This window comes from Etheostoma cragini, chromosome 16, assembly GCF_013103735.1.
Source record: "Etheostoma cragini isolate CJK2018 chromosome 16, CSU_Ecrag_1.0, whole genome shotgun sequence".
NCBI lineage: Eukaryota > Metazoa > Chordata > Actinopteri > Perciformes > Percidae > Etheostoma > Etheostoma cragini.
The window spans coordinates 16612270-16627801 of NC_048422.1; the positions used below are offsets into that span (position 1 = coordinate 16612270).

The window sequence follows — 15532 nt, forward strand, 5'->3', positions numbered from 1 at the left end:
CCTGTGTCCTCTTTTGGTCACTCTAAAATACTCCTTCCTGACTAGCTTGTAACCTCACCCACTCCCTGTAACTGTAGTAACTGCCATGTCAGGCGTACAAGGAAGTCAGCATTGCAGTGTTTTCTGGCAGTTGTCCACTGAACACTGCTTACAAGAAACCTTTCAATGCATCTCACAGCCTTTTCTCATAATCTGTTTTTTTGTGAATTGGTGCAATTGGATACTGCTGAAGGCATTTTAATAGATAAAAGGAAAACAGGAATAAAAACAAGGTTTTAGACTTTGTGATTGAGGATGAGGAAGGAGCCTTCGGTAGAAGGTGGTTTTGCTCATAGCGAGATGGAAATCATTTCATAGTCATAGTTGATTTGGTTTGAGAGCTGACCTTTGTCTGTGTTCCCAGTCATCTATATGTGTTGTTTGAGATTATGCAGAATTTATTTGAGACTGCAGCAGATTAATTTAACCCAGGAAATGGTTTCCTTGGATAGATGGACTACAAGGCCATGTGGAATGTAAGGTTTCCTGGAGTGATTGTCTTTGTGGAAAAACACTTCCTGGTTTCTCTCCAAGATCTGTCCTTGGACATCCTTTACTTTCCTGACTTATCCGCTGTGTTTATCTTGGTCACGAACCTGTGCGTTTCAGTTTGAGAACATCTGACTAAAGCATGTTTTCAGAGGAGATGTGACTGTGAACCTCTGACTGTGAACATTTATAGTTTATGTATTGTGTGTGGTGCAGCAAATCATTTTCACCCCGCCGTAGCCTTCTTGTGTACAGTACTTGATAGAATCCGTTTTCTGAGAGTTTTTCTCCTCAAGCTTGAGGGAAGAAACCTCTTGAGAAAACCAAATATATCTACCTATTCTTTCCAATATAAAATTGTAAAAATAATCACGCCTAAGGCTATTAATTAAATTGTGCACTTAATCATTTTTGGATGGAATATTTAATCATGTTGCTAAAGGGTTGCCCCAGAGTTTTATGCTTTTCAGTCTAGAAAAAATGTTTTTCTGATCTATCTCATAGAAGCACTACAATATGTGTACTGTAGAACATGTTGGATCATCTGCATCTGACGTAATCTGCAGATGCTCATACCTTCAGAATGCTTTGTATGGCAGTGTGATTGAAAGCTCCGTATTTAGAGACCCAATCCTCCGATCTCTCGAGGAGGTGTTGTCTTCAGCTTGTAAAGAACAGCAGAGCCGCACTCTAGGTGGCCATCTTTTGCAGCGAACAAAAACCACACATCTCACTTCTGCTTTTGCTGACTGCCATGACAGTCAGCAGAGGAACAGACAGGAGGGGAAGCTGCTCGCTCAGGTCTGTGCTCTTAAAGTTAAACACTTCCATCTGTGTAACGAGATAGCAGAGGCAGCTCCGCTCAGCTGAGCCGGACAGTCAAAGACCTTGAGGAGCACAAAATGGTGGATGGCCATGCCACTGATACTCCAGTGTGATTGGCAGTGTCTCTTTGGCCACAGTGGGACTGGCTGCATGAAATGGAGTCCTCTGTGTGGAGCGTTGGCCCAGCCTCAGCTCTGATGCAGAAGATAATTCTGTCAGCCCCAAGAGAGAGAGAGAGAGAGAGAGAGAAAGAGAAAGAGATCAAACCATGCACGTCTGCTTGCTTCCACCTCTTATTCTCACTTAACTACTTGATTTCCTGGGTTTTGAATTATGTTAATACCTGCATTATTTTTTCTATTTGGTGCTTTTTTGCATTGTACATACACGTGCTGGCTAACAACAAGATCAGGTTTGATGAAAAGATTTATTTTTAGTGTTGTTAACAGGAATGAAGTGAGTGACCATGTAACCATTCATTATCTAACCTTCACACCGAGCAGGCTTTAGCTGAGGGATTTACTAGCCCTCTGTTGTTTCTGTTTTTGTTGCTTTGTGAAGATTTCAGGCTTGAAGGTCACAAAAATGTCTCTGATGTAAAAGACTGTATGTAGCTACATATTGAAAAGAGTAGTATTTAACATATATACAGTATATATTTAAATCAATGAAAAATATGGTGAGTTTTCGCCGTGACAACCTGAAGAAAGTAGCTACATGGAAGACGGCCATTAATGCTCGTCTCCTCTTATCCTGCTTGGTCATTATCTTCTGTGCAAAAGAGGGCAAATGTTGCTATGGAGTGTTCTGTGCTTTTCAGAAGGAACAATCTGAGCCCTTTGCTAAACACAAAGGCTACCCTTGAAGCAAGGTTACTTGTACCATGATGGCCAGCTTCTTTTTTTCTTTAGAGAGAAACATGTGGCAAAATAAGCAAGTTGGATGTCTTTGATTGAGAAAGGAACTGTCTTGGTTTGGAGACAGCATATAAAGAGGAGAGTGAGTGCAGCAATATTAAGTATTAAAGGCCGTCTGACTATGTGGGTGATGTCAGGTAACTGTCCATCAGACAGGGACCAACTGACACATGCACTGTCTGACCTTGTAGTATGGACGATACAGACATAAAATAGAAAACTATCATCTCTTCCCGGTATTAGCACAGTGAGCATTACTAATGGCATTCCTCCCTCTCTCTTTCAGCTTCTCTGTCTCCCTTTTTGATGTGAAGTCTTGCTTGAAGGCCTCCATCAGCAGAATAGTTTGAGGTCCAAAGATCCAATTCCTCCAATCCTCTAGTCTCTGCTTTTCCTGTATTACTGAGTTGGCACTTGTTTGTATCATGCAATGCTTTAACTTTGATGTTAAATCAGATGATATCCCAAGCACAATATTGATAAGTGAAGCAGCTTGAAGGGGCAGTAATATTGTATAAACACCCGTCACGTCACATTGTGTTTCATTAGACCTACATTCAGTCAACTTAATAGGATGGTGGTAAACCTACATTATCTTTTCATTTACCCAGAATCCTTAAGGGTTGACTGGGCCTCCAGCAGTGAGGTGTTTCTTTTTAATGCCCTCTAAATGTGACACCAGTGAAGGCCAGGCTGCAGACAGGTCAGCAAAGCTCGCTGGATTGCAGCGTGTGATAGGCTGTGCACCTGTATTTACCAATGCTCTGAGACAATGAGAGATTACGGAGCTTGTTTTTGGAATGTTAAGAAAGAAGAATCCAGACTTTGTGTTATTCATTCAGGGAAAAGTCACATATTATTCCTCTTTATCTTTAAGCCCCCCTCCTGAAAAAGCCCAGTCTGCTTTGATTAGTCAGTGTTTCCAGGTCTTCCGCATCTGTGCATCAACACTGTAGCTGCACGTTCTACACCTACAAATATAGTTATTACATCACAACCATATGGAAGCCCTGACGTGAGCGTTTTGATACTTCTAAAGTCTTCATCTAGCACCTCGACCGGCTTCATAATAAATAAATAAATAAAAAACATGGGAATTAACCAGTAACCAGTAAAAGAAATTTAAAAAAAGGCTACTCTTTGTTGTCGCTTTGTGCAAGTATGCACATACCTTATTGATTCTAGGCCGTAATTGTGTTAAGATTTAGTTAGCAACATTAAAAATCAAGAAGTGAACTACTTTTGCTTTAGTGAAGTGATATAATTAGATTATTTTTTATGAGATCTTCATTAAATGTCAAAGTGTAAATAGACAAGCATCCACAGCAAGGAGCCAACGCAACAATTTTGAGATGTTACTGTTGAAAGACTCAGACATAAGATAAAATACACTTGAAGACGTAGATGAATCATGGCACCATCTGGACCTTATCTAGTTTAGCTCACCATCTTCCTATGATGGATGGTCATGTAAAGAGGAAGCTCTAAAGGGAAAAACTACCAAGAGGTCAAAGGCAAGCTAAAATTAACTGAAGGTCTGTAAAGCAGAGTCTATCCACAACATGCGCTTAGAGTTTCTTGTGTTCCTAACACTTCTGAGCTGAGTGGAAGGACTACTTCTCACCCAAATCCACATGTTAATTTAGGAAGCATGTGGTCCATTCCCATGACAGGAAATGGAACTTGTGATCTGACGAAGCCAAGGTAGAATGTTTTGAACTTAATTCCTAAATATAGAGCAATGACACATTGAGAACAGGTCAAACAATACTACACTGATGTTGTGCAGGCCATAACGGGAAGAAACTAGTTTTAGATACTAAGACATTTTTGGGGAAAATGTTCACCCCCTTTTAAAGTTGTTTGCCTGTTTCTTTTCAATAACAATGAAATACTTCCTGTCCCCAGAAGTGAGTCAAGTGGAGCAGTCCTGCATCATGGGCAGACGTTTAGCTCCATCGATCCTATGTAACTTTTGATGAACATTGGCAACATATGCCAATCACTGGATGATAGTAAATGCTAAAATACAGTTTATTAGTAGCAGAAGGAGAGAAGAGTCGAATCTAAAGTTTGCTAACATTATCCACTATAAGCTACCAAACCAAGGCTCTAGCAGCAAGTGAGTTTGTTGAACTGAGTTTTATTTATCATGAATTCACATTTTAATTTGTAAGAGAAGTTGGAGTATTTTGATTTCATTAGATATTTGAAATGGATTCAAGATGAGTGCTATAGCAGAATGTTTTTGGTTGAGGCCATGTTAGCTGGTTAATGGTTGACCTACTTTTTCAATGCTAATGCTTCCTGAAACAGATTTGTGGAAAGATTAACACCAGTGTTTTGTATTATTTTATTATAATGTTGATGATTTTGGCAACTCCCAGTGATGTTTTGGACTTTTTCCACAGTTGGTTGATTCATTCTTAACATGATTTGGTTTCAGCATAAGGATCCAAATTTGTTGCTGAATAGACAGTGATTTATCTTAATGTTGCTGCTTAATCTGCCATTTTTATTCAGCATATCAGAGATTTAAAAACTAAAAATATCTATAAAAACTCTAATCAGAGTTGGAAAGTATGCCTACCCTGAAGTTTGGATGTAATTTTAGCTTACAATAATTCTAAATATTTTGAGTTAAAATGCATGCCAACAGAAACATGTGATGGCATTATTGTTGTATTTTCAGCTCTATTCTGCTAATTCTCTGTTGTATATTTCATGCCATACCCCCCCTTTCATTCCATTTCAGCAGATGTCTGATGAACGTTATGACAAAATGTTCATACGGAACATTATTGATTCCTCACATCTCCTTTGAAAAGGCCTGGTCCATTGATCGGCCAGGTGGAATCGATGTCTCATCTCTGTGTATTCAGACATCATTTAAGGAAGCTCTCTGCTCTGATCACAGACAGAGAGGAGGGAGGTCACGATTCAAACTGTTGTTCTTATCACTGAAAGGCTGTTGTAATGAAACAGATTTGTGTGTGTGTCTGTGTGTCTGTGTCTGTGTCTGTGTGTCTGTGTGTGTGTGTGTGTGTGTGTGTGTGTGTGTGTGTGTGTGTGTGTAAATCACAATTAGGTGGATAGATTGTGGTGTTGTAAATTATGAATGAATGCGTAATTTTATTATTTTGTCATACATACAACAAAGACACCATTACTTAGGTCAAAGGACCAGATGCCAAAGTAACATAATACCTTAAACAAATATACCTTCTAGTCTTTTTTTGCCAAGCTTTAGAAACAAAAGTTGCCAATTTATGTATATAAAAATGTTTGGACAGACAATTCATGTAAGGTCTTCATAACGCATCATTTTACGGACAATACAAAAGAAAATTTGATTTGTTCTCAATTTCTCCTAGTTCACATAGTTTGCACAACCTTTTTTCTTCTTTTACCCTTTCAACCTTTTTAAATGTACTTACTTCAAGAGCAAGGGGAAGGATTCCTGTTCTCAACTCAGCCACCAACGACCTCTCACTTCTCGATAAGTTTGCTGAAACATATAGTTAAGGACCATAATAATGTTTGATTGAATAAAAGTTTGTAGTTTTGGTTTTAACAAAAGGCCTTTTGACCATATTTCTTTTAGTCTTACAAGTAACTTACCTCTGATTCTGAAAGGAAGTTTTTCCTTGCCTCTCTTGCCTAGTGCTTGCACTTGGTGGGAATTGTTGGGCTTCTGTAAATAACATTACAGAGTACGGTCCAGACCTGCTCTTTTATGAAAAGCGCTGTGAGATAACTGTTGTAGTGATTTGGCGCTATATAAATACAATTGAATTGATTGTGTTCATGCTCCAAGTTCAATTTTATTTATACACATATATTTATATAAAATCTCCTCAAATGTGAGGATTTGGTTTGTTATGTGTTATATTGCGATAAATGGAATATCTTAGAAAAATGAAACGGACTAACAATCTGTTAGTTGTAGCCATACTTTAGTGCAAAATCTGCACCTCATTGGCATTTTTCTCCCTATTTTTCTCTCTACTTTTCTTCTACCACACTGGTCATTGACTGAGGTCTCCTTTTAGCATGAATACTTTGTTTACTGTAAACTTTGACATCTTCCTATAGCAGGAAACCCAAATGGCACGGGTGCTAGGGGACATAACAACAGTGTGAAAATCCGTTAGAATTAATCTAATTTTCATAAAAATCTGTAAAAGTCAAAAACGATGAGCAAAAGCATCAGCACACAATGTCTCCACTTAACATGCTTACTAGTCTGGATCCACTGAAGTACATTGCTGACAAGCTTTGCCCCTTCACAACAAGAACAACCTCTGAGTTAGCCAGATAACCTTACTACGTACTGGAAATTGAAATTTGAATTATGCAATAAGCCAGGCGTGCTTGGCTCTTTCAGTCAACTTATCCATGTTTCCAGCCAATCTAAATAGGTTACGTTACAGTACTGTGTGAACTGTTAACTTAATTTAATATTGTATGTGACGTTTTCTTTTGTGGGGTGCAAATGTTCCACCAAAACATTTTGCAGAGGCACTGTCGCTGCGTCCAGAACAAGACAATTGTGATTGGTTTAAAGAAATGTAAACTACCGAGAGGGTTTTTTCTCCTATCCCAGAATGTCTCTGTGGAGTAGCCATACTTTATGCCACAGTGCTAGGGAGATAGGTTTGGCTATGCCAGACTACATGCTTACTAACACAATAATAGACTCCCGTGCAGTGTTGTGGTTGAATCTGTCGATACGTTATTTTTCTGTGGAGAGATTAGGCAGAAGCACAGTATTGGAATATGGAGGTCATATAGGTCGGACCAGTGTTTGTCTCTTGAACCAGTGTTGTTATCTCTTACAGTGCTGACAGATAAAAGCCAACTGTGAGCCAACGAGAGTGTGAGCTGCACGCATGCCAAAGAATCGCTGCTAACCAGACACTGTTATTTTGGCTGGCTTGCATTTTAGGGCACCATTCCTAATCTGAACCAAAATAACTTCCAAAGTATGTATTAAAAAATTCTCCTTCAGGTGAGCCAAAACAAAATCCAACACAAGTTGACCCTGGGATTCCAACCCTTGTATTAGAGGTGGTGCTGGTAACTGTGTCCATGTGTGTATTTGCTTTCTTTTATGAATGTTGTGCATGCTTGGCTAAGAGATTGTAGGCCCGTGCACATATGGTTGCATGTTACCCGACAGTAAGACAGTCCAACGTTAATTATGTTTCCTGGTTACCCTTTGACTGGGGTTTCAGTGGCCGTAGCAGCTCTGTGTCTGCTCACAATGTCGAATACAGCAGGAATGTGCAAGAATTGAGTCGTAAATGTGTCTGGACATTTTATTTTACCTTTTTAGTTTATTTTCCAAAATAAGCCAACCATTTTCTATTTGGCAATTGTTTCAGCTTCACAAATATGAGGTTAAGCTGCTGTTCTTTGGCATGTATGATGTGATATTAAAAAACGGTTAATCTTTGGGTATTGGTTAAATAAAACAAAAAATGTTAAGATGCCACTTGAAGCTTTTGGAATTTTATAATAGGCACAATTTTTGGACATTTTAAAGTTGCAAACGTACAACTTCACGCCAATATGGTGTCTCGTTTTGTGCTTAGAACTTAACTCAATTAATAGTTTCTTAAAACTTTGTATAGACAGAAATTGAAGGTTAATTCATTGCAGATCAAACTTTTTAGTGGTTAAAAAGGATGCTAAGGTTTGGAATGTTTGCTACAGCTCAAACTGAAAGGACATCTTACGATTTTCCACAGATGTGGAAGGAGTGACTCAGTTGTCCTGACCCTGTAGCCAGTGTCTGTGGTGGCTGTATTTGCAGCTCATTGCAGCTGGGATGGTAGTGGCAGTCAGCGAGTCTTAACTGTTTTGGTGGTCCATCTCAGCAGGCCTGTTTTTCAGTCTGTTTTTATGAGTTAATTCTGTTAGAACCCTGTCAAGTCCAGCCCCACATACTCATTTTTTAACAGGTTTAGTCCTCCCTCCAGTATGTTGAGATTTTACTGGGGGTATGAAGTGAAGATTTTATTTTTTTAAAAGTTTGAATACAGCTTGCACCTTATTTTAATGTATTTTTCAGTCAAAATGGAAAACTTCTGGGGAAAATGCTACTGAAGTAGCTCCAAACTTCTTTCAGGCAGAGAACACACAACTCTGTAGTCTGGTGTAGAGCTGCAACTAATAATTGTCTTTGTCAGCAATTGTCAGATTAATCTGGCAACTATTATCCCAATGACATTTAATTGTAGGTCTATAAAATGTCACAAAATAGTGAAAAAAGTCCCTCACAATTTTTTTTTAAAGCAAGAGGTGATGTCTTTAAAATGCTTGGTTTACTTGACTAGCTGTCTAAAGCCCCAACATATTCTGTTTACTATCCCATAAGACAAAGTAAAGTAAGAAATTCTCACAATTGAGAAATTAGAATTTGATTGTTTGGCATTTTTGCTTTGCCAATTCAGTCGACTAATTGACTTTATAAAACAGTATATCTTCAACTGTCCATCACCACATTAGGCACCAAATGAAGTCTGGCCATTTCAATATGTTTTAGGATTACAAAACTGCTAAAATTCATTGACTAAATGTACATTTATATTTATTTTTGTGCCAAATGACTACTGTTGGTCTACCAAATTTTTACCATTGTAACTCTAATATTGCAAGTGCAGTGCAAGCCAGCATTGTTGGGAATGCAAATCGACAGGCTCTGAATCTTACCCCTAATGATGCAGTCGCTCGGTGTCAAATGGTTAAAAAAACAGCTTTGACTTTGAAACCCAAGCCTTACCTCAGTTTTTCTTGTTTCAGAGTCCCTCTGTTGTATCTGGTAAAGTGAATGATTAAAGGTTGGGTGCCAAAATCATTTTTTCTTGCTGCTGCTTGACTTGGCCCATACTTGCATCAGAAGATGTTAAATTTCAGATCATCATTCATGATTTGAGCCTTCAGATACACACACTGGGATAAAGACAGGTATTGTTCAAAAGCAGCACCAGTTCTTTTAGTAGTACTGTTTGATGTAAAAGCATCAGGAGCAATGTAATATTTTTTATAAAATAGAAAATATAATATTTTTTTAAAACCTCCTTCCATAAAGCACTTACTTGCAAAGAAAGTGAGTTGCTTAATTTGAAAATAAAATGACTGACCTTTTAAGAATGTTTAACTACCTGATGAAAAAGGGTGCATGATCCCAAAAGTTAATAATAATACAATTAATGGAAAACATATTTAAAATGTATTTTTTTCTTAAGTAGAACTATATTTAAATAGATTTTTCTTTATTCAGGAGGCTTTTTTATGTGAACATTCAGGAAAAACAGGTTGTGCAGTTAAATGTTTACCAAACGTAAAACAAAAAGTGTGATAACAAGGGTGGGGCAGGCTCGCACACATCATGGGAGAGACAACACCTCAGTAGGTGATCTGATGAAAATAAATGTGCATTAACAATTTGATATTTAGGGATGTACAAACTAGGTACACAAATTCTAATAAATCTGAACAACAGGCTAACTCTGCACTAGTGCTCGTTAACAACATCTTTGTTACTGTCTGACAGGATTGCCTCGTAGTTCAAATACATAACAATTGTGATATATTTGTTGTAATGTGTGTAATCGTCAAAAAAGTCTTGCTTTTCTCTTAGCATAAAATAGAATTAAAACTTTTAAACAAAGGCGTTAAGAACATGGATAAGCGCAGTAAGGAAATACAGGTTTTATTCATTTTTTCTCATGTTCTACTAACTTAAAATAAGAAATTAAAGAAATAGTTCTAATTAAGATATAGGTGAAGTATTAGCTTTTTTGAAGGGGGGGGACATCTGCTTGTGATGTACCTCCCTTGCTTCTGTTTGGTCTGATGACACAAAGGTGACATGTAAACATAATTGGTTTGCTTCAGTGTAGAGCTGGAATTATTAGTTTATTAATTGTTGAGCTGATGATGAACTGATTTAATAATCAAATTAGTTGTTTAGGTCATTTTCAAGCACAACTTAGCACTGTTGGGGCCTGGCACTTTCGTGCTTGGGCCCTAATAATTACAATTTGATATTTTCCTCATATCATGCAGCCTTAGCACAAATACCAAATATGTGATGGTCCCGCCTTCTCAAATGTGAGGAATTGATAGAAAACTGAATGACAAACTCATCAACAAATGGAAAAAGAAAACATTTGATAGTTGCAGCCCTACTTCAGTGTACATGACATACCTCCAGCTGTTTCACAGTAAAAACCTTTAATGCCAGTATTGTACTTCTTTAATTTTTCTAGTTCCATCAATTTGTTTTTACAAATGCACTCTCTCTGATGCTGTAAGCTCTTTAAGAGCTAGTTTCTATTTTTATAAAACGTATTTGTTATGCATTTAATTGCTCATGCTCTCTCATTTTGACCAGCGAAGTATACACTTTGAATGTATTCTTCTAATGCAGCATCCTGTCACAAGTTGGAATATTTCATGGCAGAAAGTACTTTACTTTTGTGCCCAAATGACAGATGTAAATGATTACTGTGGGGAATACTAAGAAAAGGTAAATGCTCTGATTTTGGCATTGATGAGATTGTCATCTGAATCTGAATGTTAGTTAATTACACAGAGAGCCAGTGTGCCAGCATGCAGAAGCGGTTTTGCTTTGCCACAGGGGTGTGCATCAAACTTCTTGTCTCTTGTGCCTGCTATAAATGTAAGATGTAAGATGAACTAACGTAAACAAATCCTACTCACACAAGTAAGATGTACTACTACCTACAGTAGATCCAATACTTGATTTGGAAGCCAAGTTTTTATACATTGAAGCCAGGTTTAGCTTTTTAGGATGTACCTTTTTAACATTTACAGTTATGGTGAGGTTGAACAGAGAAGGTGATTGTTTGGCAATGTTTTCTGAGCCAATTTTAATCTAATCATCTTATTTTCTGTTTTTATTTTATGAAACATTCTTAATGACTATGATCATTATGTCAGGTAAATATTTAGAAAGATGTGTTTTAGTCTCATCATAAATGTGTTGCTTTGTAACACATTTCTATGATACATTTAACATTTGTTAATATATCCTTACATAGAGCAGGCGGACAGACAAACGTCTGTGCACACACCAGTCCACTACAATAGCTTTGCAAACATGCTGCTACATTTATATTGTGCAGTTTGTTATTTGTTAATAACCAACTGTTAAGCACACTATCGGATCTGGAATGTTGAGTTCTCCTTGGCTGATGACATCAGAGGATGGGAGTAGCCATCTTGATCTTCAGCTCCCTATCTTACTATCTCCTGTTTGTGCAATAGGCCAAATTCTCACTGGTCCTGTGACGCAACGTTTCTGCTCTTCAGCTGACACAATGAGATCTTTCTGTGCTGTGTTTTAAGAGTAAACCAGGTGAGGAATGTGGACTTAAGAGATCAGCATTTGTTAGTAGTACACCTATGCTCTTTCCCTCTTTTTCTTTTTTTTTTTTAAAATAACTTTCTTGAAACTAAAATGTATTGATTTTTCTCTGATGTTGTCATCTCACCTCTGCAAAAAAAAATCAATTTCATGGCTCTGGCTACCTGCTGTTATTGCCACTGTATTTTCCCTTAAAAAGCAGGCTGTCATTTTCAATCAATGGGCCATTAATAATTGAGGGAGTGCAGGTTGACAAGATGCACATCCCGTCTTGTTTGCCAGTTGAATTATTGGGAGCCACAATGGTTGCCATATAATATTTTCTCTCCCTGGCTGCATGAGATGCTAGTACTAACCAACAGTTAAGGACAAAACCTCTGTCCTCCTAATCAGCTTAATGCTGGCTTATTCAAAGGTCCTCTTTCAGACAGAGCAGCTGCTGTCAGCCAGTTTCAGTAGAGGGTGTGACTGCTGGCACAGCTCGTCGATGCAGAGAGACCGGTTGGTGATTAACAAATGTCAGTAGACTTTGGAATCTAGGAAGCCCAGTCTAAACGCTTTGTCCTCAGTAGCTTACCACTGAAGATATTCCAGGTGGCTCTGTCGTGCACTTACGCCGCCTCCCTTCTCCTCCCACCCTTTCCCTTCAGGCTCGCTCTCCCCTTCTGCTTCTCTCTGCCCTCTCTCCTCAGGGTTTCAGAGCTCTGAGATAAAGAAGTTCAGACATGCCTCACATTTTTAGACCCCCTTGTGGAACTTAGTTGGCGCTTTCCCTCCACAAAGTGTCGGTACATATTGCTCGCTCTGACCTGCCTTTCTTTGCAACAAGGTTTCTGACATTTCTCTGGAAAATCCCTTCATTTAGAGATAATGTCCCTGAGAAATAAATGGACCAGGCAAAGTCAGCCTGGCACGAGTGTGAGATGTTTTCTGCTGAGCTGTGTGGGCAGAGGGCTTGGGTACAGTACCATACATATGGCAGATAGATTTCTGTCAGCAGCTCTCCAGTGTCAGGCTGTCTGCCTTTGAGGAAGAGGATCAGATCTGTGGGTCCATGTTGTGTGCTGGCTGAACACCTAAGCGCACATAGTCAGCTCCTAAAATGGCTGCCCTTGAAGCACGGCTCAGAGGAGGATCTGAGCAGCTCAGTCGCTGCCTGTTAGAGCCCCAGCTGACTAGATGAAAGCAGTTACACAATTGCACCCATTAACTTGGTGTGGCGCAGAGACCGACTGGCTGAAAAGACACAGCCAACTCCAAGGCAGATGGTGGTTGTGTAGGAGTTTTTTTTCCCTCCCCAGGCATTCCACTCCCCTTCACTCCAAAAGGATTCTCTTGATATCCATGTCAAGGAACCTGGCATTAGTAGGCAACTTTGTTCAAAACAGCAGTGAACTGCCAAGAGAGCAGGGTGGGGCCCCTTGGTGAGGCTGTAACCTGACCCTGAACAACAATGGATCCCCTGGTTGCTCAGGGACATACTGGCAGCTTGGCTGGCTCACATGGAGCTCTCCACTGGCTGACCAGTTGGGTGTGGGAAGCAGGGCGGGATTCCCAACTGTCTCTGGCTGGATCTCACTTGAAATTTCTTTTTTGCAGTTTCCAGATTAGTGGACTGAATTTAATCCTTGTATTAAAGCTATATTTTACAATATCTCTGTTAAAGTTGATTTTGTGACAACAGCCAATTTTTCTTTCATTATTTTATAATTTGTTTCATTTGTTTTTGTAGTAAAAATAAATTACACTGGAACTGTAAAATATGTTCTTGGTCACTTAAACGTTTTAAAACAAGTATAAAATTATATTTAAAAAAAAATGAAACTAATGGCTAAAATTTGAATTAGTTAAATCTACAGTGTCAACACATCACATTTGGAGATACTTTGCAAATATGTTCTAACAAATTTTCAATAACTTTGGAATTTTGTGTCAAATCAATCAAGTGACCTAATGAATCCCACTAAAAAGCCATACCCATTACATTAGAGATTCTCCATGTGGGTTGCATCTTTCTGCATGGGACTTGGAAATGAGCAGTTTGGATATTAATGGAAACCTTGTTATAAATATCAGCTTTGTAAAACTCACAACAGTTCCTGTAAAGACTGAGACAGAGAGGTGCTAGTTCAATTCCTGTTAAGCTTCCATTTCTTTAATTTTCTTGAAACTGGATTACTTTTTAGTTCTCTTGACATATACTTACAGTATAATTAGCAGACATACAACAGTAATCTGATTCACTCACAATGTTATTGCTGTGTTTTAAAGCTAAACTCATGTGGCGTTGGAGTAATCTTGATTATGTTCTGATTTGTGAGCCAAGGCAGACGGTTCTCATGAAATGCCGCATGTATGACACGTCAATTTGTATGCCCTGAATGGCATGTTGTCAAGACGCACACTCGCTTTTCAGTGGGTTTATCAACGCTGTTTGGGCTCCTTTGACTTACATTACCTTGCGATTGCATGTCAGTTGACGCTATAGTGAGTATTATGAAATGAATTCTTCTTTTACTAAAGCCAACACTGTTCTTCTTTTCCTAAACCCAACCTTGTTTTCTTTTCCTAATCCCAACGGTTTGTCCGTTTCCTGTTTTCCCAAAACCCGTGTGTGACGTAGTCTCGCGGTAAGACATAGTCTTGCGATAACATGCCAAGTGGCTTTAGAAAGTGCCACGTGGCGTGCATGTTTTCCCTGTGTTGTTGCAGACTTCAGTAATGTCGTAATGCATACAGATAACACGCCACTTGGCTTAAGAAAGTTGGCATGAATGTTTAGGCAAAATCATGCCATGTTGGCCGAGGGTCTAAAGTGTGCCCTTTACCTACCCATCCCAGAACTAGCAAGAGCTACAAATGCTATTTGCTATATTATATGGTTTGCAAGACAAAATGACAAGAAAGCGATGATGAAAGAGCTGTGAAATGATGGCCACGTCATCAACTTCCATTTCTCTGGTCAAGTCCAAACTGCAAAGAGAGAAGACTGCATAAAGCTTTCATCTCTCTGTTGATTCATTCAATCTTTATTTCAGAGTAGTTGATACAATCTAATGGAATAGTCTGTTCTAAATACTGAGCTGTGGAGCTGCTCTCCAGCTGTTGCTTATCCCAAGGTAATAAAAATGGGACAATCAGGCCATAATCCCTTCTCTGTCCTCCATTGTTCTTAGAATGATGCTATGCTAAAAAATGAGACCTTCTTAGTATTCTGAGTAACATCAGCATCTGCTGAATTCTTCTCTTTGACATGTTTTGTTTGGCTTTCTATCAATATTTGTGGACAACTCCAGTGAAAATAATCTCAATTTTTATATGAATGTTTGACTCTTTATTTGTGTGGTGTTGTCTTGCTAATGAGGCAACAGTAATTTGTTTTTCTTTTGCGTAAATAGATAAATAAATATATGTAAGTAATATATATATATATATATATCCCTGATATTTCAGCTTTTATTATGCTATCTCATCACTCCTAAATATTATTCAACATCAAAGCAGCCATAAAGTATATTGTCTTTATACATCCTGATTCAAACTACTGTCAATAAACAGGTTTCCCTCCAGTGCCAAATTTTCAATAATGTGCTGCATTTTGGACTATATACATTTAGCTACAAAGCTAGCAGATGAGAGTCTTTTGAACACATAATCATGATGAATTAAAAGCATTTATCTTTTGCTGGCCATTGGAAAATGTGCATCATCCAACCTGCACTTGATTATTTGTTCACAGCAGGAATTGCCATCGGTAATTATGTTAGATCATTACCAATTTTATTTTCATGGAAGTGTATGTTCACTTCACTAAATATTTAAGGATTATAGACTAATATTATGCCTGCGTTGTAATAGCTCT

General features: G+C 38.4%; 1 protein-coding gene across 7 annotated transcripts in view; it reads left to right on the top strand.

Annotated features, from left to right (window-relative positions):
• znf462 (zinc finger protein 462) overlaps nt 1-15532 on the top strand; it is a 46586-nt gene that overhangs the window by 5025 nt on the left and 26029 nt on the right. The gene's annotated exons all lie outside the window — the stretch shown is intronic.